The sequence below is a fragment of the Muntiacus reevesi genome, chromosome 13 (assembly GCF_963930625.1).
Source record: "Muntiacus reevesi chromosome 13, mMunRee1.1, whole genome shotgun sequence".
Classification (NCBI taxonomy): Eukaryota; Metazoa; Chordata; class Mammalia; order Artiodactyla; family Cervidae; genus Muntiacus; species Muntiacus reevesi.
In genome coordinates this window covers 18,082,910-18,104,429 of record NC_089261.1, presented here as the reverse complement: position 1 = coordinate 18,104,429, position 21,520 = coordinate 18,082,910, and the positions used below count along the sequence as shown (strand labels likewise).

Sequence of the window (21,520 nt, the reverse complement as noted above, 5' to 3'; positions counted from 1 at the left end):
GGGGCTGTGGGAAAGTTGGAATGGAAGCAAATGCTTAATATGTATAGGTATAAATACATTGAAAATAAAAAGACATAGCATGCAAACAAGAAAGCAAGAGTGGCTATACTAATAATAGACAACATAGATGTTAAACAAAAAAAAGTTACTAAAAAGGGACATTTTATAATCATAAAAAGGTCAATCCAACAGGAAGAAGTCATTCCTCCAGGACTCTGTGTACCCTTTTCACGTGAAGTCCTGGGCCACTGGAGATGAACTCTTAACAGAAATTATCTGTACAAATCTGATCCAGAGCCTTGCTCTTTCACCTAGAGAGTGTGTCTCACGCTCCATTCTCCTTGTCATACTATTAACCTGACAACCGCATTTCAACTAATAAATGTGGAAGGAATGATGGAATTAGAGGGCTACTATTTAGTAACCACTATAGTAGTAACTGTTTCAGGCTGAAATCACCAATGGATGCTAGTTCAATAAAGTATTGATAGAAACAGGATATTTACAAAGTCACAAATTGACAGAAATAGAATATTTACAAAGTCACAAAGTAACTCATCACAAGATACTGATTAATGATAAAGTGAAAAATGACTTTATAGAAAAGGAACCCAGCATCAACAAGTGATTCAAGTTAACAGCATGAGCAATGAGACATACATCATGAACCTTCTCTCAAGCAATGAGAATACATATATCACTTCTGCAATATCCTCGCCAAAAATGTATATAATCTGAATCTAATCATGAGGAAACCTAAGACAAACCCTAATGGAGGAACATTCCACAAAATAACCTGTAGTACTCAAATAGTCAAATCATGAAAGACTAAGGAACTATACCAGATTAAAGGAGACCAACAAGGCATAACAACTGAATCTAACATATAATCCAGGACTGATTCTTAGAGCAGCTTTCTTTTGGAGTGCAGGAGGTGGGGGGAGCTATAAAGAATAATACAAAACCAACTAGTAAAATCTGAATAAGGTCAATAGATAATAATTTGGCACAATATTAATTTCCTTATTTTGACAACTGTACTGTAGTTTTCTAAGAATATCCTTGTTTTTAGGATATAGAGCCAAGTATTCAGAACTAAGGGGTACCACGTCTCTCATGTTTGATAAAATTATGTAAGTTTTACATTAAATATATATTTATATATTCATTTTAACAATAGAAAATGAAAAAGTGGAGATGCTACTTGAAGAATATAGATGGATACAGAAGAATTCTTTGTACAACTGTAACTTTTATTTATAAACAAAATTTTTTAAATTATTAACTATGAGTTATTTATTAATTTCTACTTTAGTGTCCAAAGTGTCTGTACATTTCTGTAATAAAAAAAAAAACTTGCCCAGCCTTAAATGTTACCTTTCCAAGATTTATGTCATCCCAATCAAACAGTACTCTCTTCGCTCGACTGGAATTTATCATCATCTGCCCTTAGTTAACAGGGAACCCATCATATGCCCACTAACTCAGGGTCATCACCTGACAATAAGGTGGTGGTGGTTTTTCAGTCGCTAAGTCTTTTCTGACCCTTTGCAATCCCATGGACTGCAGCACTCCAGGCTTCCCTGTCCTTCACTATCTCCCAAAGTTTGCTCAAACGCATGTCCATTGAGTTGGTGATGCCATCCAACAATCTCATTCTCTGTCACCCTCTCTCCTGCCCTCAATTTTTCCCAGGACCATCATCTTTTCCAATGAGTCAGCTGTTCGTATCAGGTGGCCAGAGTGTTGGAGCTTCAGCATCAGTCCTTTCATTGAATATTCAGGGTTGATTTCCTTAAGGACTGACTGGTTTGATCTCCCTGCTGTCCAAGGGACTCTCAAGAATCTTCTCCTGCACCACACTTCGAAAGTGTCAATTCTCCGGCACACAGTCTTCTTTATGGTCCAACTCACATTCGTACATCGGAAAAACCATAGCTCTGACTATAAGGACATTTGTTGGCAAAGTGATGTCGCTGCTTTTATGCTTTCTAGGTTTGTCATAGCTTTTCTTCTAAGGAGCAAGCATTTGTTAATTTCATGGCTGCAGTCACTGTCCACAGTGATTTTGAAGCCAAGAAAATAAAATCTGTTAGCGTTTCTACATTTTCCCCATCTAAGTGCCATCTATTTGACAACATAGTGTTTTTGTGCAGACCAGAAAATGATGCCTCCTCCAGGATGTCACAGTCCTATGACAGTCACACTAGAAAAAAACCATAGTCAGTAGTCAATGCCTTTGTAAAAATTAAGAGGTATCAGAAACAAATATAGTTCCAAAAGGCATATCATATAGCCAAAGAAACTCCTAGATTTCAACACCCACTTGTGCCCTTGGCCAGGAGCTCTTGGATGAAATTAAACTGGAATAACCAATACTGGCAGACAGGATCTTATCCATCCTTGTACCATCTACCAAAATCAGCACAGAGGAACTGTGCCTCATATATGATATATACAATAAATATTTCATCAATTAAATAAGCCCAGTCAAAAAAGAAAGAAAAAAAAAAATGAAGATGAAAGCTTTCAAAGTAAAGACCTTCCCCCAATTTATGATGAGATTATGTCCTGATAAACCCACTGTATAAGGTGAAAGTCAAAAATACATGTATATACCTAGCCCACCTTAAAGGTACTCAGAGCGCTTACATTAGTTTACAGTGGGGCTTAATCATCTAACACAAAGCCTATTTTATAATAAAGTGTTGAACATCTCATGTAACTTACTGAACACTGCCCTGAAAGTGAAAACCAGAGTAATTCTACGGGTACAGAATGATTGTAAGTTCTTACCACTTGTTCATGTGGCTGACTAGGAGCTCAGCTCGCTGCCACTGACCAACACCATGAGAGAATATTTTACCATATAAAGCAAACATGGGAAAAGATCAAAATTCAAAGTAGGGATTGAATGCTTACTGCTTTCACACCATCCTCAGTCAGGGACCATCTGTAATAATTCTTTAAATCAAGCATCAGGGAACTACAGCTCACAACTTGTTGTTTGGGCTTTTTGAATAAATACGGTTTTAAGTTTTTAAAGGGTTTAAGGAAAAAAAAAAAAAGCCAAGAACAATATGTAATATAGAAATTATATGCCTCATAAAAGCCCCAAAGATCTGGGTCATTACAAGCAAAATCTGCTGACCTCTGAACCAAAAAATATGGCTGCTATGTCAATAACTGCAATTTAAAAATGAAGCCTACTGTTGTTTCACACAAATCAGTTCTTCTACAAGAAACCTCTTAATAGCACTACTTTTCATGAAAGTTTAATGTACACAATTGAGTCAAAGTATTCTTGCTCTCATTTAATTATTTTTAGGCTTTACAATGTAATTCAATTGAGGGTGATTTATCTATTTTAAAAAATCAAGGTATTGAAGAGAGAAAAAAATCAAGGTATTTTACTAATGTACATTTGACAACACTGTGAGCAAGTTTCAGAAAGATAAAGGACTTTATAGTGAAACTATAGATTAAAACAGACTTGAGTCATAGTAAACAACTTGTGAACCCTCATTTGAATAAACTGTAAAAGAAAAATAAGGTGATGAGACACTCGAACTGGAGCTTGTGCAATAAAGCAAGAAAAAGAAATAAAAGGCACAATATTAAAAAAAAAAAAAGGCACAATGTTTGGACAGAAAACTGTCTTTAAAAAAATGACAACATGGCTATTTATGCAGAGAATCTACCCAAAAACACCCTACTAGAAGTAAAAGAGCTTGGCAAGGCTAACTCAAAATGGATTAATAACCTAATCACAAAAGGATTAAATAAAATTTAAAAAACATATATATTTCTCCCATCTCTTGCCTATGACTATCATCAATCTGCTCTCTGTATCTGAGATTTTTCTTTTTCTAGCAAACTGAGGCGGCTGGCAACTCTGAATTCACACAGAACAACTGCCAGATTAACTCAGCCATGTGATCATCTAGAATCAATGCTTCAAGAATTATCCCCACAAGAACTTATTTCAGTTTGCTGCAAAATGCTTGGGTTCAAATTCTGGCCCTATCACTTTTCAGCTCTGTGACCTTAACCTTATGACTTCAGCTCTTTGTATCTTAACTTCAGAATCTACAAAATGGTGCTAAAAATAGTATGGTCTTAAAAAATAAACAGTATCTTTTCACAAGGTTGTGAAAATGATATTCCGTATAAACAGTTTGGCTTAAGAACAACGTCTGGCACATTACTAACTGCTTAACAATTATTACCTAATACAATTATTTGCCTCATATTAGTTTTACTCAGAGGAAGGCTTGGCCACAAGGCCATGCACAATTAGATATGGCCTAGATACACCAAAAGTTACACATACCTTGGAGAAAATGGAATCTTGGGGGTTCAAGTTCAGTGCTGTCCAACAGAACTTTCTATAATAAATTTAAAAAAAACTTCTATATCTATGCTGTCCAATACAGTAGCCACTAGGCACATGTGGTAGCTGAGCACTTGAAATGCGGCTAGTGTGACTGAGAAGCTGATTTTTTTTTTACATTTTAATTAACTTAATTCTAAATATAAATAGCAGAACACAACACTGGCAGTCCAGTGGTTAAGACTCTCCACAGCACTTCCACTGCAGGGAGCATGAGTCTGATCCCTGGCTGGGGAACTAAGATCCTGCATGCTGTCTGGTATGGCCGAAAATTAATTAAATTTAAAATGCAGGCCACACTAAAAAACTTCGTTAATAGCCATATGTAGATAGTGATCGCCATACTGGACAGCGCAGTCCTTTCTTTGAGCTTCTCCAGGAGTATGTGTTATCTACTTTCCAAAGCAACCATTCCCTCTGGCAAATACCAGGAGTGCTTCCTTATACTGAACTCAAGTCTCTCTCCCAATGGTTTCACCTATTGGTCATTTATCTTTCCTGGGGCCTCAGAACAACTTTAATCCCCTTCAAAAGACAAGTGATAATGGGGACGGGAGTAATGGGAAACAAGATGAGCTATTCACAGATAACTGTATGGTCTTAAATTGTTCCTTTTACATATGTTTAAATTTTCTTTTAAAAAATTCTCATTAAAAAAATTCTAATTAGCACTTATTTCAAGCTCACTTCATTTCTTCTCTAACTACAAAGACTTTCAAATCTGTCTCCGTGCTTTCAATACTTAATCTCCTCCAATTCTTCCACACTGTGAATCAAATTTTTCAGCCAACAATCATGTTTATAAGCATCTCTGTACTTTGGCACAAACTTTTCCCTGCCTAGAACTTCCTCTTCTCTTCCACGGCCTCATTGGAAACTGCTTATCATCCCTCAAAATCCATCTCAACCCTTACTGCTTTTTTTTCTTTTCCCCTCACTGCTTTTTAAAGGTTTTTTCTTCACCACTCACCCAGTAGTCATATATGGATGTGAGAGTTGGACTATAAAGAAAGCTGAGCGCCGAAGAAATGATGCTTTTGAACTGTGGTGTTGGAGAAGACTCTTGAGAGTCCCTTGGACAGCAAGCAGATCCAACCAGCCCATCCTAAAGGAAATCAGTTCTGAATGCTGAAGCTGAAACTCCAAAACTTTGGCCATATGATGCGAAGAACTGACTCACTGGAATTTTTTCTGATGCTGGGGAAGATTGAAGCGGGAGAAGGGGACAACAGAGGATGAGATGGTTGGATGGCATCACCAACTCAATGGACATGAGTTTGAGTAAGCTCTAGAAGTTGGTGGTGGACAGAGAAGCATGGCGTGCTGCAGTCCATGGAGTCACAAAGAGTCGGACATGACTGACTGACTGAACTGAACTGAACACCCAAAGCAATCATTCACTCGCTTCTCAGTGCCACCAGTTTATACTCCCTACATGCCTGCCATTCCCAACTACACTCGCTGAGTAACCTGGAAGCAGAGCTGCTCATTCATCGTTAACTATTCCAGTCTGATAGCTTCAAACTTTTAGTTAATTAATCAATAGTATGCATACCAGCTCAATGAAATGCTAAACTGTGTCTACTCTTATATTAACAGTATTACCCTAAACCCATCAACAAGCAGTTTTCGGCCTTAACTTGCTCAAGTCGTTTTTACTGATTTCCAAACACACTAATAGTAACAGCCGAAAGTTACTAAGCACTTACCATAGGCCAGGCATTGACTTAAGTATTTTTCACATGGAATTCATTTAATCCTCATCACTCCCATTTCGCAGAAGAAGAAACTCAAGCACAAGTGAAATAACCTGCTGTAAGTCACTAAGTAAGAAAAGACCTAGGGTGCTAAATAAATGGTGTGCAACTCTGGACAAGTCATTTAAAGTTCCTGCTCCTGTGTAAAATAAAGAGGATGAGTCATGATGATGTCAAATGCAAGCTTCCAATTCTAAAATTCAGATTTGGAGGAGTAGGAACACTGATTTGTGAAAAGAAACAGTGTTGCTTTAGGTAGGCACTTACCAGAAAACAGTCTGAGGGGAAATGTGAATCTTTTCATTCTTCTAGTTTATAGCAAGCTACTACAGTAAAACACGGAACATGTTTTCAAATAAGAAAGCTAATATATATAGGACAAGCTAAGTTCTGCAGGAGTTGATAAAATAAATGAGAATTAGTTTCATGGAACATGTGAACCAGATCTTAGAAGCTAAATATGAGGATGTGGTAAAGGAGAATAGTGATATAAGAGCAGGCAGGTAGTAGAGGCTGAGCTTGATATCTGTAGAGGCAACGAGAAAAGGAGACCATGCTGATTTAAACGGAGGTCATGTTCTGAAGAGTTAATGGAAAACATGACAGAAAGATAAAATGGGATTGGCAAATGTCCATGGTTCTGTGGCCTGTTTTTACATGGCCCAGAGCTAAGAATGCTTTTTACATTTAAAAAAGTTAAAAAAAAAAAAAAAGAAAAATATGCAAAAAAGATGGTATGAGGCCTGTAGGCCCAAAATATTTATTATTTGCCTTTTTACAGAAGACATCTGCCAACCCCTGGGTTAGATTACGGCAACTCTTGAGAGTGAAGAGGACCTCAGGCTTGGGAATAGGATGATTTTTGAACAGATGGTTGGCCCAACAAAAATAGAGCTTAAATCCAATAGCAAAAGGAAGGCTAGGTTAAACAGGTGTGAAAAATTAATGTGCTACAATAAGAATAAAATGTATGATAGCTAAAATGATTATCTGGCCCACAGAAATAACTGCACCATAGCCAGAAATTTCCCTAAAAGTCATGGAACAGAGGAATCATTTCTTCAACTATTCAATCCCTTCCTTTTGAAGGACTAATATGTGCTGAAGTCTTACTCTGTGTCCTTCTAGCCCCAGGGCTATGCAGTCTCCAGTTTGACTAAGAGAGTGGAGAAGTTGATTCTAGCACTCTAATAATTCTCCAACAGAAACATAAGCGGTGTTGGAATTCTTAGATCAAGTCAAAAATGCCTTCTTAACCCACAACATAGCACAGTACTATTGAGTTCAACTTAATTATGGATAACAACCATCAATTACAAAATAGGCAGATGCAGAAAACACCATCATTTATAACACTGCTTTCAAATTTTAAAATAAAAATCTTGAGCTTATCAGATTCATTTATAAAGAGAACTGTCAGGACTAAGGCACGGTTAATTGAAGCCATTTTATGGCTAAGAATAAGGACTAAATCGCTTTCTTCATTGACTTTTATCTGTTTTTGTTTTGTCATAGAGCTGAACTAGAAGCAGTGGGGCAGTTATTAAAAGCAAAAGCTCTTAAAAAAAAAAAAAGCAAGAGCTCTGAAGTCTTATAGGGTTAGAATCTCAGCTTTATCACTTCCTAGCCCTTGACCCCGGACAAGTTCCTTAATTTGTCTGAACCACCATTTCCTCATATGTAAAATGGATATGGCACTACCAACATGACAGGCTGGGCTGTTCTAAGGATTAAAGGATATATAAGTAATGCACTTGGCACCGTTCCTGAAACCTAATAGGCACGAAATAAATGTTAACTATCATTATATAAATAGAAAGCGCTCCACAAACTGTTTTCACATCATATATATATATCTATAAACTTTTCCTTCAGAAAAATGGCTTCCATTTTGCTCACAAATGCTAGTTTTTTCTAACACAAGGGAAAAAAGTGTTATAATAAATAGGAATTCTTTTCTCTAACCTTTTAGATTGAGTTAAAAATACATAGACTTCCTATGTAACATTTACAGATAATGAATAACTAAATTCCTTATCTGTCACAAATGCAAATTTGTCGTTTTCTTTTCCATTTTTCATCCCAAGGAGGTTTACATACATTCCTTCACTCAGTGAAGCTAGTGACTCAATTCCTGGTCAGTTAAAATAAGAAACTAATTGTTAAAAAAAAAAAAAGAAACTAATTGTAACATTCCTTAAATCCATCACCAGTTTTCTCCTATTCTCACTTGCATATACTTTTTCAGAGATCCTAAAAAAAAAGACAATAGTAAGTCATTCCATCTCTGCCACTTTCTAGCTAAGTTAAAACAGGTCACTTAGCTTCTCTGGGCCTTAGCTTCCTCACAGGTAAAATGGGAAGGCCCAACAGATTATTTAATAGGATTGTGTGATAATCAAATGAGAAAAAAGAAAGTGCATATATTATATATACATGTAAAAGGTATGTATATGCCCCAGCAGAACAGGAAGCTCATGTTCCTCTCCCTTTCAATTATGACCCTAGTGGGCTTTCACAAGCTTAGACCAGGTTTTTTAAACACAGTGATTTCTGTTACTCATCAGTGGCTATCCCAAAAGCATTAAAAGGAATAAGACCCTTAGCAACATACCAGAATGCTAGTAAGAGGGCCGATCTTCTGAAAAAGCAATAAGCCTTCTTTCCCTTCATCTAAAAGACTTCCTTCCAATATTTTATAAGATAGAAGCATATTAAGTAAGCATTAGCAACTCTAACATATTGTGGAGAGGCAAAAGCTTGAACTTTCTGCCCTGTTTCCTCTAATAATAGTATATAAGGTCCAGGAAGGGAGAGACCGCATCTGGCTTATTCACCACTGTATTCGCCAGAACCTAGCAAACAGGAAGTACTCAAAAAGTTTAACTATTGTTTGCCTATAAACTAAATGCCATGTTCCATTTGAGATGACAACTTTTCCTTGGTAGGTTAATTCATCTGCTTAATAATGAAACCAATGTTCAAAGAGTCAATGAATAATCTACCATTTACTAGGTATACAATACAAAGTAGTACAAAGTACTTGTCCCTGTCCTCAAGATGCTCTAAACCTACAAGGCAGACAATGCAAATACAGAAGTTCCTTTACTTTCAAAGTTAGATCCCAAATAGTTTGTCACCAAAGATAATAAACAAATGGCACATGAAAAGATGTTCACTATCATGAGGCATAAGGAAATGCAGTCAAACCACAATGAAATATCACTACATAGCCACCAGAATATCTGAAATTAGAAACTAGCATACCAAGTGCTGGGCTTCCCTGGTGACTTTAGTAGTAAAGAATCCGCCTGCCAATGCAGGAGACTTGGGTTCGACCCCTTGATCGGGAAGATCCCCTGGAGAAGCAAAGGGCAACCCGCTTCAGTATTCTTGCCTGGGAAATTCCATGGACTCAGGAGCCTGGCGCGCTACAGTCCATGAAGTCACAAACAGTCAGACACGACTTAGCAAATGAACAATACCAAGCGTTGCTGAGAAATTAGAAATCAGTTACTGGGACTATCCTGTTGGTCCAGAGGTTATCTACCAATTCACCTACCAATGACAGGGACACTGGTTCAGTCCCTGGTCCAGAAAAATGCCACATGCCAAGGGCAACTAAGCCTGTGTGCCACAGCTACTGAGCCCATGCTCTGGAGCGTGTGCTCTGCAACAAGAAGTCACTGCAATGAGAAACCCACGCACTGCAACTAGAGAGGAGCCCCACTTGCCGCAACTAAAGAAAACATGTGTGCAGCAATAAAGACCCAGCACAGCCAAAAATGAACTTTACAAATGAAAAACCTAAAAACAGTTACTTTAGCAGTTTTGCAATTATTTTTAAAATCAAATAAACATTTGCCATACAACTTACCAATTCCATTTCTATGTATTTAATCAAGAGAAATAAAATTGTTATGACCACACAAAACCTGTACATAAATATTCACAGCAGCTTTACTCATAACAGCCAAAAACTGCTAACAATTAAAAAGTCTATCATTTGATAAACCATTGTACCTGCACACAACAGACTACTACTCAACAAGAAAAAGGAAGAAACTGTTACATGCAGGAACATGAATCTCAGAGTATTTTGTTACATGAGAGAAGGCAATCACAAAAGGCTGTATAAACACAAAACTTTGGGGCTCTGGTGGTAAAGAAACCACCTGCAATGTGGGAGACCTGGGCTCGATCCCTGGGTCGGGAAGATCCCCTGGAGAAGGGAAAGGCGCTCCAGTACTCTGGCCTGGAGAATCCCATAGACTGTATAGTCCATGGGGTCGCAAAGAGTTGGACAGGACTGAGTGACTTTCATTTTCAAAATGTTAGGAAATAGACCAGTGATTCCCAGGTTTGGAGGAAGGGAACTGACTGAAAAGAAGGAAAAATTTATGGGATGATACTGTGATTGTGGTCGTAGTTTTAAAACTATGTTTTTCAAAACTCAAGAACTGTACAGTAAAAAGTGTTAGTCCGTCATGTCCGACTCTTTGCGACCCCATGAATGGTAGCCCACCAGGCTCCTCCGTCCATGGGATTCTCCAGGCAAGAATACCGGAGTGGGTTGCCCTTTTCCTCTCCACACTAAAGAGGGTGAACTTTATTTTTTGTAAATTATATTTCAGTATGTCTAACTAAAATACAATTTACTACAATAACTGTCTAGCAATTTAAGCTAAACCACAGCACACTGAACAATGAAATTTTAAAAATTTCTTCTGTATATCCCTGTGATCCTAAGTCCAAAATGGACAGGAGAAAGTTTAAATGCTTACAGACCCAATATATGAACATTCTATTTGGCATCCTTTCCCAAAAGACAATCGCTTAATAATCTTTTCTGTTATCACTGGAGATGCCTTAAACTCTTTATTCAATGAACTGTGAATGTGTAGCACTGTTTTGTAGGTCTACAAAAATTTCAGCAATAGCATTTTAACTACTTCAGCCTTCTCCCAAATTAACACTACTACCTGCAAATTTCCAAGTTTTTCCATTTCATCTGCTAATTCTCTTTAACTTTAGCTGATTATTATTGACTCAATAAGCATGGTACTTTCTGCTCTCTGTCCTTCAGAACAATTTGTCTCATCCCAAGCTATCATTTCCTAATACTTATTTTTCTCATTTCTACCTTAATGAAGTGCTTTCTTCTGACTGGAGCTAGCAATCCTCACTGCTGCTGCTCTCTCTGAAAATGACAACTTTAACAATAAACTAAGCTCAAACACAATAAACACAGAATTTTAAAATGACAAGGGTCACTGACTACAAAATGACCATACTACTCCCCTCCCCTAAATGGAAAAAACAAAAAAGGCCCTCTATTGGTGGAATGAACCCACTTTTGTTCTGTGGTATAGCTCTGTTTCTATTTGAGAGATCATCCTAAGGAGAAAGCCTGCCAAGCGGAGGAGCTGCTGCACTTAAATACAAGACACTGTATATGGTATGTCCCTGGTGGTCCAGTGGTTAAGAATCTGCCTTGAAATGCAAGGATCATGGGTTCCATGCCTGGTAGGGGAACACAATGCCATGGAACATTATGAAGTCTTCAAGCCACAAATAATGAGCCCACACACTCTGGAGCACAAGTGCCATAACTAAGACTTGATGCAGCCAAATAAATAAATAAATATTAAAAGAAAAAAAAAAAGACACCATACACTGAATACCACAGGAACAAAACTTGTCAAAAGCTACAGGGGCACAGTAAGAATCCCATTTTCCTAGGGCAAATATGGTGAAACACCATGCAAGAGAGAATCTGGGCTAAGCCTTCAAAAACCTATACTTAGGAGGACAAGATAACTAGAATGACACAACTTGATTTATTCTAGAGAATACAGTATCCACAATCTGTGGAGGGACCTGACAAACAGACTATTTATTAATAGTCTAGATTTGATTCAGCTAGAAATGAGAGCCACTAAAAGTTTCTTAACAGAAACTGTACACAATTAAAGATGTTTAGGAGAGTGTTGTTGTTGTTTTTTGAGATGGGGACAGAGATTTTCACAGCTGTGGAGTATGCAGTAAGTATCTGGCCATGAAGTAACCAATCAGGAAGTTTACTAAGCTACAGTCAGCAAATACCCTCTGGCGACCATGATAAAAAGACTCAATCCACCCCCTTTCTCTATCTACATCTCTTCTCTAAAGCCAAAAGAAATCTCAGAATCCTCCAAACAATACACCAATCAATCACAATTAACAGACAAAGTAAAACCTATTTGCCAGCCAGATTAAGGATCAAGAAAGGAAAGGCATACCCAGTAGAAACAGAGGAACCTCACTTTGGATTCCAGTTCCTAAGTTAAAAGGACTAAAGAGACACTTTGCCACTTAAATGTGTCAGAAAACAAAAAATAGCAAAGTCTATTTGAAACACATAGAGAAACTTTTTCTAGATAGGAAGACTTCTCCTTAGAATACTAAATTAGTATCAAATTTTGAAAACAATTCTTAAGAAATTTATTATTAATACAAAGAAGAGGGAACAAGATTCTAAAATCAGTTATGCAGCCAATGATGAGCGAATATTCGCAAATAATGTCTGTGGCCTTAATTTCTTCAACAGTAAAGGGAATGAGAACTAAAAACTCACGAGTCACTTCCAACTGCATATCTATGTAATTCTAAAATATTGAATTACCTGGCTTATTAATGGTTAAGGCTTCATGCTTTCACTGCCAAGGACCCAGATTTGACTCCTGGGTCGCAGAAATAAGATCCCCCAAATGCATGGGAGTGACCCAAAAAGCATAAAATACTGACAGCTTAATATGTGTCAGTATATTAATATAATAAAAATGTAGAATGTCACTTTTTAAGGAAGGTATTCTTTCCCGCTTTAATAAGTACAGAAACTGAGCCTGTGAGTAACTTGCCCATTAATTCACTCAACCATCTGACCACTTAAGTGTCAAGCATGGTTCAGAAGACTAGTACACAATCACGAGCAAAATGAAGTTCCGGTCCTCAGAACTTAAATTTTAGTCACGAGGGGATGAACCCCAATTCTAGTCCAGATTATCATTAGGAGATCAAAGATACACAGCTAAATTTGGATTTCAGATAATAAATAATTTTGTTCCATGCAATTTGGGACCTGTTTATACCAAAAAAATTAGTGGTTGTTTATCAGAAATTCCAGTTGGGGGGGGGTATAAATTAGAAGTTTGGGACTGACACACACACAACTATATATAAACTAGATGACCAACAAGGGCCTACTGTACAGCACAGAGGACTATTCTTAATATTCTGTAATAATCTATAAGGGAAAAAAATCTGAAAAAGAATACACACGCCTGAATCACTTTGCTGTACACCTCAAACTAACACAACATTGTAAATCAACTGGTTTTTTTTTTTAAATAAAAATGCAAGTTTAACTGGGTATCTGGTATTTTTATTTGCTAAATCTGCCAACTTTAGTGTAGACATTAACTGCAAAATCCTTTCTCAATCCTTTTACTGTATCTCGGTGCCTCTAAATCAGTGACTTTAACTACACTAATGAAAAATTACAGTTTAAATTGCAACACAGTATATATACAGTAATTGAAACAAGTTCCTTAAAACAATTCTCACCCTTAGAATAAGATACTACAGTGCACTGTACTTTTTAAAAATGTTTCTAAAAGGCCTGTCATGACCCACTAAAGTGATCTTACAACTTACTAAGGGCTCATCACCTACAGTTTGAAATACTTCTTTGAAAGATGAAAAACAATTTAACCTTGTCTTATGAGTCACCATTAGGAGCACATCAATTAACTACATTATGCCATAAAATAGTAATGCCTCTGGGGTGTACAAAAGCATGGAGTTGCCAATTTATAGTCAAAACACCCACGATGAATAAACTTTTGAGCTCTTCTGTCTGTTTTTTATTATTTTCCCATCTCTTAACTTCCTATCATACTATTATTACTTCTCATGGCTACCGCAATCTGTAAATCAAAAAAGCAAGCTAAGGGATTTGGCTAATGGGCCAGTGGTTAAGAATCCACCTGCCAATGCAGGGGAAACAGGTTCAACTCCTAGTCTGGAAGATTCCACATGCTGCAGGGCATATAAAACCACATGCCACAACTACTGAGCCTGTGAGTTGTACAGCCAGGGCTCTGCAGAAGCCACTGCAATGAGAAGCCCTTGCACAGTAACTAGCTAGCAGCCCCCACTCGCCACACTAGAGAAAGCCCGTGTGTAGCAATAAAGACCCAACACAGCCCAAAATAAACAAAATGATACACACACACGTAAATATATACATATAAAAAGAACAAGCAAAGCAGAATCATGTATAAAGTGAGAAGATGCCCTGAAGCGCTCTCCTTTCTGTAATCTGCACAAGGTTCAACATAAAGACCTTAAGTCTTTTCTCTACCTTATTTTCAAGTGCGTTTCGGAATGAAAATAGTTAACTACCCAAGGTCCACAAAAAATGTTTATGAGCTCAAAAAAATCAATTTACAATTTGATTCAAAACAAGACTTTTCTTTTTTAAAAACTAAGACTATAATCAGGATTACTCTAGACTATATACAAAGATTACCACTTAGAATATTTTTTAACATACGACTTATAAAAGGCAATCTGAACAAAGTGGCAATCAAAAATATTTGACATTGACAACAATGGTAGATAGTCTCTCAAAGTAACACTTTCAAGAGGACAACATTCAGAAGTTCTGAAACTCAGTAAAAATAAGCCATGCACCACAAAACTGATGAGAATTACAAAGACTCCATTATAGCATGCCATTTTATCCAGTTCCCTAAATGCTGTTAGCTACTAATCATGGCATGAAATTGGCATTTTATAGCCACTTGACTCAACTTCAAGGCTTAAAGTATAAGCAAGCTATGCAAGAACTATTTCAAATTAAAAGGAATTTCAAATTTTCACATGAATACAATTGCAAATAATTTTAAGCAAATAAAGCCTAAGATTAATAGCTGTGGTAAACTTTCATCAACAACCCAGATTTGTAACAATATTATACTATTAAAAATAACAAAACAAAGAATTTAACATTTAAGCAGATTTTACACCACATATATACAAAATCACGGATATTTTTTAAAAGATGAGGAAATAGACCTTCTATTTTATCAAGCCAAGATCAAGGTAACAAAAGATGTCCTGAGGGGCAAAAACTGACTGTGGCTGTTTTCTTTTAAATATACAGTATGATCTTGTTTATGTCTCTGTCTGCACTTATTGAAAGTGAGAGAGATGTAACAAAATACTACAAATATGTTGCTCTGGGCAAGTGCCCTAACCTCTCAAAGGTTAAAATTTCTTCCTTTCTAAGACAAAATATTCTGTTATTTTGTTGTGCTCTAAAATCTTGTTTTAGGGAAAAAAATATTTAAAAAGACAATATATACTCTTGAATCCAAAACAGTTTTCACAAAGTCTGAAAAGACATACACCAAATTTCTAACAGTGGTTGTCTCAAAGAAAAGATTGTGAGAGATTTTAGTTTAAAGGAATTTGGGGGAATTCCCTGGGGTCCAGTGGCTAAGACTCCATGCTTCCAATGCAGGGGGGTCTGGGTTAAGTCTCTGGTCAAGGAACTAGATCCCACATACTGCAACTAAGACCTGGCACAGCCAACTAAATAAATAAATAGTGTTCAAAATTTTTTTAATGCTAAATAAATGTTTGGAATTTCAAAAAAAAATTCTCTGCACTCTTCTACAATTAAGTGTTTAAAATGAACTTTTTAAAAAACACAATTTTTCAAGTTATAAACAATAGAACTTTCAAGTACAAACAAGGAAATACACAAGGACTTTCTCAATTTCAAGAAAGAATCTGATTTGGACAATGGTTTAAGTACATCTCTAATCTCTATTGTAAGCATTGCTGAGCACATTCTATACATGTTTGTATGCCCCAAAACAATACATATATATGTGTGCATGTATGCAATATAGATAAGAAATTTTTTAGTAGAAAATTATACTTTAAGGATACATAAAAAAAATTAAGATACAGTTCAACCTATTTCTAATCATAAATAATGTCAGCAAAGATTATGGTATCAAAAATGTCTAAAAATTCTAGACAGGTGCTATAACCTTTCAAAAGCTTGATACTAGCTTCATGTTCACTGATGAGTAAATTTTCTGATGAACACACCCTTATTTTTGAAGTCTAACATCTTAGGAGGCAAAAAGACTTTAAGAGGAAAGCACAATCTACTCTTAATGACAGTCTTCCTTAAAAAGATCACTGTATGGACCTCTTAAAATGGTATGGTTAACAGTCATAGATGATCCAGATATATTTTTTTTTTAAAAAGGCAAGTATTTTCAATTAAAAAGATACAGCAGCAGGTAGACCTGTTAATAAACAGTATCTCCATCAGAGTCACAATCATTTAAAATAACTACAAAGATAGGGTTTTGTTTAGGCTTAAACTAATATATCAAAATACTATTACTATCTCATCAAAATAGAAAATTACAATTCTAGGGGAAAAAATCTTATAAAAGCTTAAAAATCCTTTTCAAGGTATAAAAGCATACTCTGCAATGATGAAAATAAGTGCTAACACAGCTGTAACAACTCAGGGGAAAAAAAAAAACTCCCTTAAGTTGAAACATATGTCTATTAAATAGCTATGATATGAGTTAACATCCCCTGTGTAAAAGTATAACTGTCTCTCTAATTAGAGAAACAGAGAAAATACAAATTTACATTTAACCAAAAGAGAAGCACCGTGACCGATAGCATGCACTGTGCTGACCTTTTAGAATGCAAAATGTGTAAGCAACTATAGTCTTACTTTTACCTTTGTCAAAGATAATCCATTTGTTGTAGGTTTTTGCCAAATCTTAAAAAGTGTATTTGTACACCTGAAACTAACGTAACACTGTAAATCAACTTGCTGTTGTTCAGTCGCTCAATCATGTACCACTCTTGGTGACTCCATGCACTGCAGCCTGCCAGGCTCCTCTGTCCTCTATTTCTCCTGGAGTTTGCTCAAATTCATATACATTGAGTCAGTGATATTATCTGACCAATAAAAAAAAATTAAGTGTATTTTTCTCTAGATACTTAAAATGAAAATTAAAACTGATTAGGTAAAATTAAAAAACCAACTAAAAAACAAAAATGTACCTCATTTAACAGCCACCTATATTATCTCTGGATTAATTTCAAATTTGACTACCATCAATATCCACATAAAAGAATGAATTAGCAAAGGACGATGCTGTTTAAAACTTATAAACTACAACTGGGGCCATATGACTAGTTAATCTTGATTAAAAGCAAATGGCTAACTACCACACCTTCAAAACTTTGTTCAAAAGTTATCTCTTCAACAAGGCCTCCCCTGACCCATTTAAAATTGCAACCCATTCTCTTCCCCCCACACACCATATCACACTCCTTTAATATGCCACATCAAAATGTATAAAGTGTTTCCTAGGTGGCTGAGTGGTAAAGAAGTTGCCTACCAATGCAGATCAAGAGACAAGGGTTCGATCCCTAGGTGGGGAACACCCTATGGAGAAGACAATGGCAACCCATTCTAGTTTCCCAGCCTTGGAAATCCTATGGACAGAGGAGCCTGGCTACAGGCTATGGAATCGCAAAGAGCTGGACACAACTTAGCGACTCAGCAATATAAACAACGGGGAGAGAGCTATCTTTCCTTTTATAAATATCCCAAGCACCTACATTTCTATTGTACCCAGATTTTCAATGAATTTATGTATTGAATGAAAGCAGTTTTCTTTAGGCTCTTCTATAAGAAATTTAAAGACAAAATTTCATCAATATTTAAAAGGAAATATGATAAATAATTACAATGAACTGCAGCATAATTTCTAAGTCACAATGCTTTAAGAGAAAGAAGCAGTAAGCAAGTCCTAAACTGAAAATTACTAGAAGTTTTCATTCACACTTAATCCTGTATCCAAAGAAATTCTAATAACATGCAAGTGCTCAGCCATGTTCGACTCTTTGTGACCCCATAGATTGTAGCCCGTCAGACTCCACTGTCCATGGGATTTCCCAGGCAAGAATACTGAAGAGGGTTGCCATTTCCTCCTTCAGGGGAATCTTCCCACCTCAGGGATCAAGCCCACGATCTCCTGTGTCTCCTAGCATTGCTGGCAGATTCTTTACCTACTGAGCCATCGAGGAAGCCCATTATTTAGAGTATGGAATACAATAATAGGACTGTAAACTCATATCTACGTCTGTGTACATACACACATATTTCTTTTTTAAAATTGGGGAGTGGAATGTGGAACAGAAAGAGATAAGGTTTAACCAGTGATAAGTCCCAAAAGTACTATGAAATTACAAAAAAAAAAAAAAAAAGTTACCAAAAAATACTTCGGTCATAATCTAGCAGCTGATTAAAAAATACTTTGAGATGAACCAGGAAGGTTAACCAAAAACAAAACAAAAAAGTTTTAGATTAAGGTCCTCAAGACTGTCATTCCTCTAATGAGAGAGAATCATCAGCACATGGCTATACCATGTGTCCTCATTAGTATTAACAATTTTCAAGACATTTTCACATATATTATTAAATCCTCAGAGACACTAAATTCCAAGATAAACAGACAACAAAAGCACTAAATTGTGTACTGCACTTGACAGTAAATCCAACTTTTCCCTTGAAAATCCCCCAAAGTTCAACAACCTACAAAGAAACCATTCTATAAAAGAGCCACCTCTTTAACACACAAGTCTGAAGAGTATTATGGCACAGCCAACAAGCATAAAAACTTGAAGCCCTTTGACCCAGTAAAACCACTCCTGGGAACCTTCTTTAAGAAAATAATTAGACCAAGGCAAAAAGCTGTTAATAAAAAGATGCTTACTGCACCACTATCTACAGTAGCAAAAAATGTGGAAAATCAAATCCCCACAACAGAATGGTTAAGTAAAAACTTAAGAAAATCCATAATGTGGTGTTAAAGAAGAAAAGAGCTGAATACAAAATAACATACACAATTACTAAAACTACATAAAAATCAAAGTGGCAAAAATAAGAATTGGATTAAGGTAAAATTATAATCAAACTTTCTAAGAGAAACAGCCACCTTTAAAACATATGACAAAGAAAATTTTTGAAAGCCATGAAAATCCACTATTTACAACAGAAAAAAAGGTCAAATATGATGAAATGTAGTACTATTTAAAGCAGACATGTGAATTTCTAGACTTTCAAGAATATTTTACCGTCTCCAAACTTATCAAGCCCAAAGCTGCATTTTTTTTTTTTTAATTCACCTTTGGTCCCAGAAACACATTTTAACTGCTGATACACACTAGTGTAACTGAAGAAACTCTAGAAACTGTCATTAGTTTACAAAGACATCAGTAACAGTAATTCAATTTTGAAAGGAATTCTACAAGTACATTAAACATGTAAAAGTACAAAAATTTCACACTATGTGAATTCAACTCATCAAATGAAACATCACACATTTATCAAAAAAAAAAAAGGGCTACAATTCATGCCTCAAATAAAAAAACTTAAAACAAGAATCTAAAACTTAAATGTTTATAAAGTCTCAAGGAACAAAAAAAGATCTGTGGTAGGAAAACATTTCAAATATTTCTGATCACTCAAGCCACTCTTGAACAAATTCTTCGTTATAATTTTTAAGCCTAAGGAAAGAAAGTATATGCAACCTAAGTTTTACTTTTTAATTATTTGAACAAGTTGAATACATCTGCCAGATCCCTGTTTTGTTTTTTTTAAAGATTCTTGACTTGGATCATTTTTAAAGTCTTTATTTAATTGGTTACAACATTGCTTCTGTTTTATGTTTTGGTTTTTTTGTGGGATCTTAGCCCCCCCAACCAGGGATGGAGCCTGCACTCCCTGCATTGGAAGGTTAAGTCTTAACCACTGGACCACCAGGGAAATCCCCAGATTCCTATCTGATCCCAAGAAGGAAAAAAACAGTGCACCCCTTTTTTAATAAAAATTATGTTTAAATTTTTTTTCCCCCTTCTCTCTCTATGGATGCCACAGAAAATGGGGAACTGAAGTTACAGAATCCTACATGGACAGAACTGGGAAAAGAAGTATTTTTCCCCACTTTTTTGAACTAGTTTTTTTTTTTTTTGAACTAGTTTTGATAGGAAGCATCTGTAGATGCTTCAAAGGAGAAACTGGGAGGACGGTGGTTGGTAGGGTAGAAAAAGTAAGTAAATCAATGTTCCCGATTGCCCCACACGGAGGCAGAATTCCTTAAAAAATCAGCTCCGAATCATCTTGATGGGATAACTTCTGCCACAAATGAAAATTGTTTGGAAATGGACTACTAAAAACCTTTTTTCAAAAAGACAACCCTGCATGAAAAAATCCCCTTATCCCACCTTTAAAGCCAGGAGATCTAAAGAGGACCCTGATCACCCAGCCTGCCAACCCCGCCTAGGCCTAAGGGACGCATGGCAGTGCCGGCAACATGGATGGGACACAGGGGAAATGGACTTGCGTGCCCTTGGTGAGCTCTGGCGGCACTCCCCAAGTTAAGGACACTGGCCACAATGGAACGGAGTCTATTGACATTTGCTACTCCGTTTGAACACTAAGCATTTTCTTAGTTCATGAAATACGAACTGACAACCCCCCACCCCTCCACATAACACACACACCCTCCAGAGCCAGACCCAGGTCACTGAGACAAGGCTGAGCCCCCAGTCTGTACCACAAACCTGGGTCATGGTGGGGAGTGGGGAAGACCAAGCAAGTAAACTTTACCCGCATTTCTGTCTTCCGGAACCCCACCGTATCCCCTGCTGCGATTCCTCTCCTCTTGAAATTTATAAATTGGGGCAAGGGTTGAGGAAAAATACACAGCGTGCCCGCGCCCTGCCGCCGCCGCCGCCACCACCCCCTCGGTCCCTAGGTCCGGCCCTCGCCCACCACTATTCAAAGGCGCCTTCTCCGCGGCCTCGGAACAGCAATGCGGCTCAGCCACCACCCGCGCCGGAGAGGCCTTGCGGGGGAAGGAGGGAGGCCTGGAGGGGGCCGGGCACTCCCCACCCCTTCCTTAGGTGGGGGAGGGCGGGACGCTGCAGGAGACTGCACTGAGCCCCACGATTTCAGAGTAGCTCCGGAGCCCCCGGCGGCCGCCTTAGACTTAAATGGGGAGGGGTGAGGGGGGTCTCTGTCCACTCACCTCAACCCGGTCCTTCGATCTCTCTTTGGTCAGGGAAGCGGGTGGGTGAGAAGACTGGACAGACCCTAATGATTCCAGATAAGCCCGCGGCTGCCCCTTTAACAGGCCGGGGGTGGGGGGGTGGGGGGACGACGCTGCCCTAACTTTCCCCCCTCCCTCGTTATTCCCAAACGGGGGAGTTG

The 21,520-nt window shown here is 37.2% G+C and overlaps 1 protein-coding gene across 6 annotated transcripts in view; it reads right to left on the bottom strand.

Annotated features, from left to right (window-relative positions):
* The window catches only part of ATXN2 (ataxin 2), a 100,129-nt gene that overhangs the window by 77,655 nt on the left and 954 nt on the right, over nt 1-21,520 (bottom strand). The window lies entirely within an intron of this gene.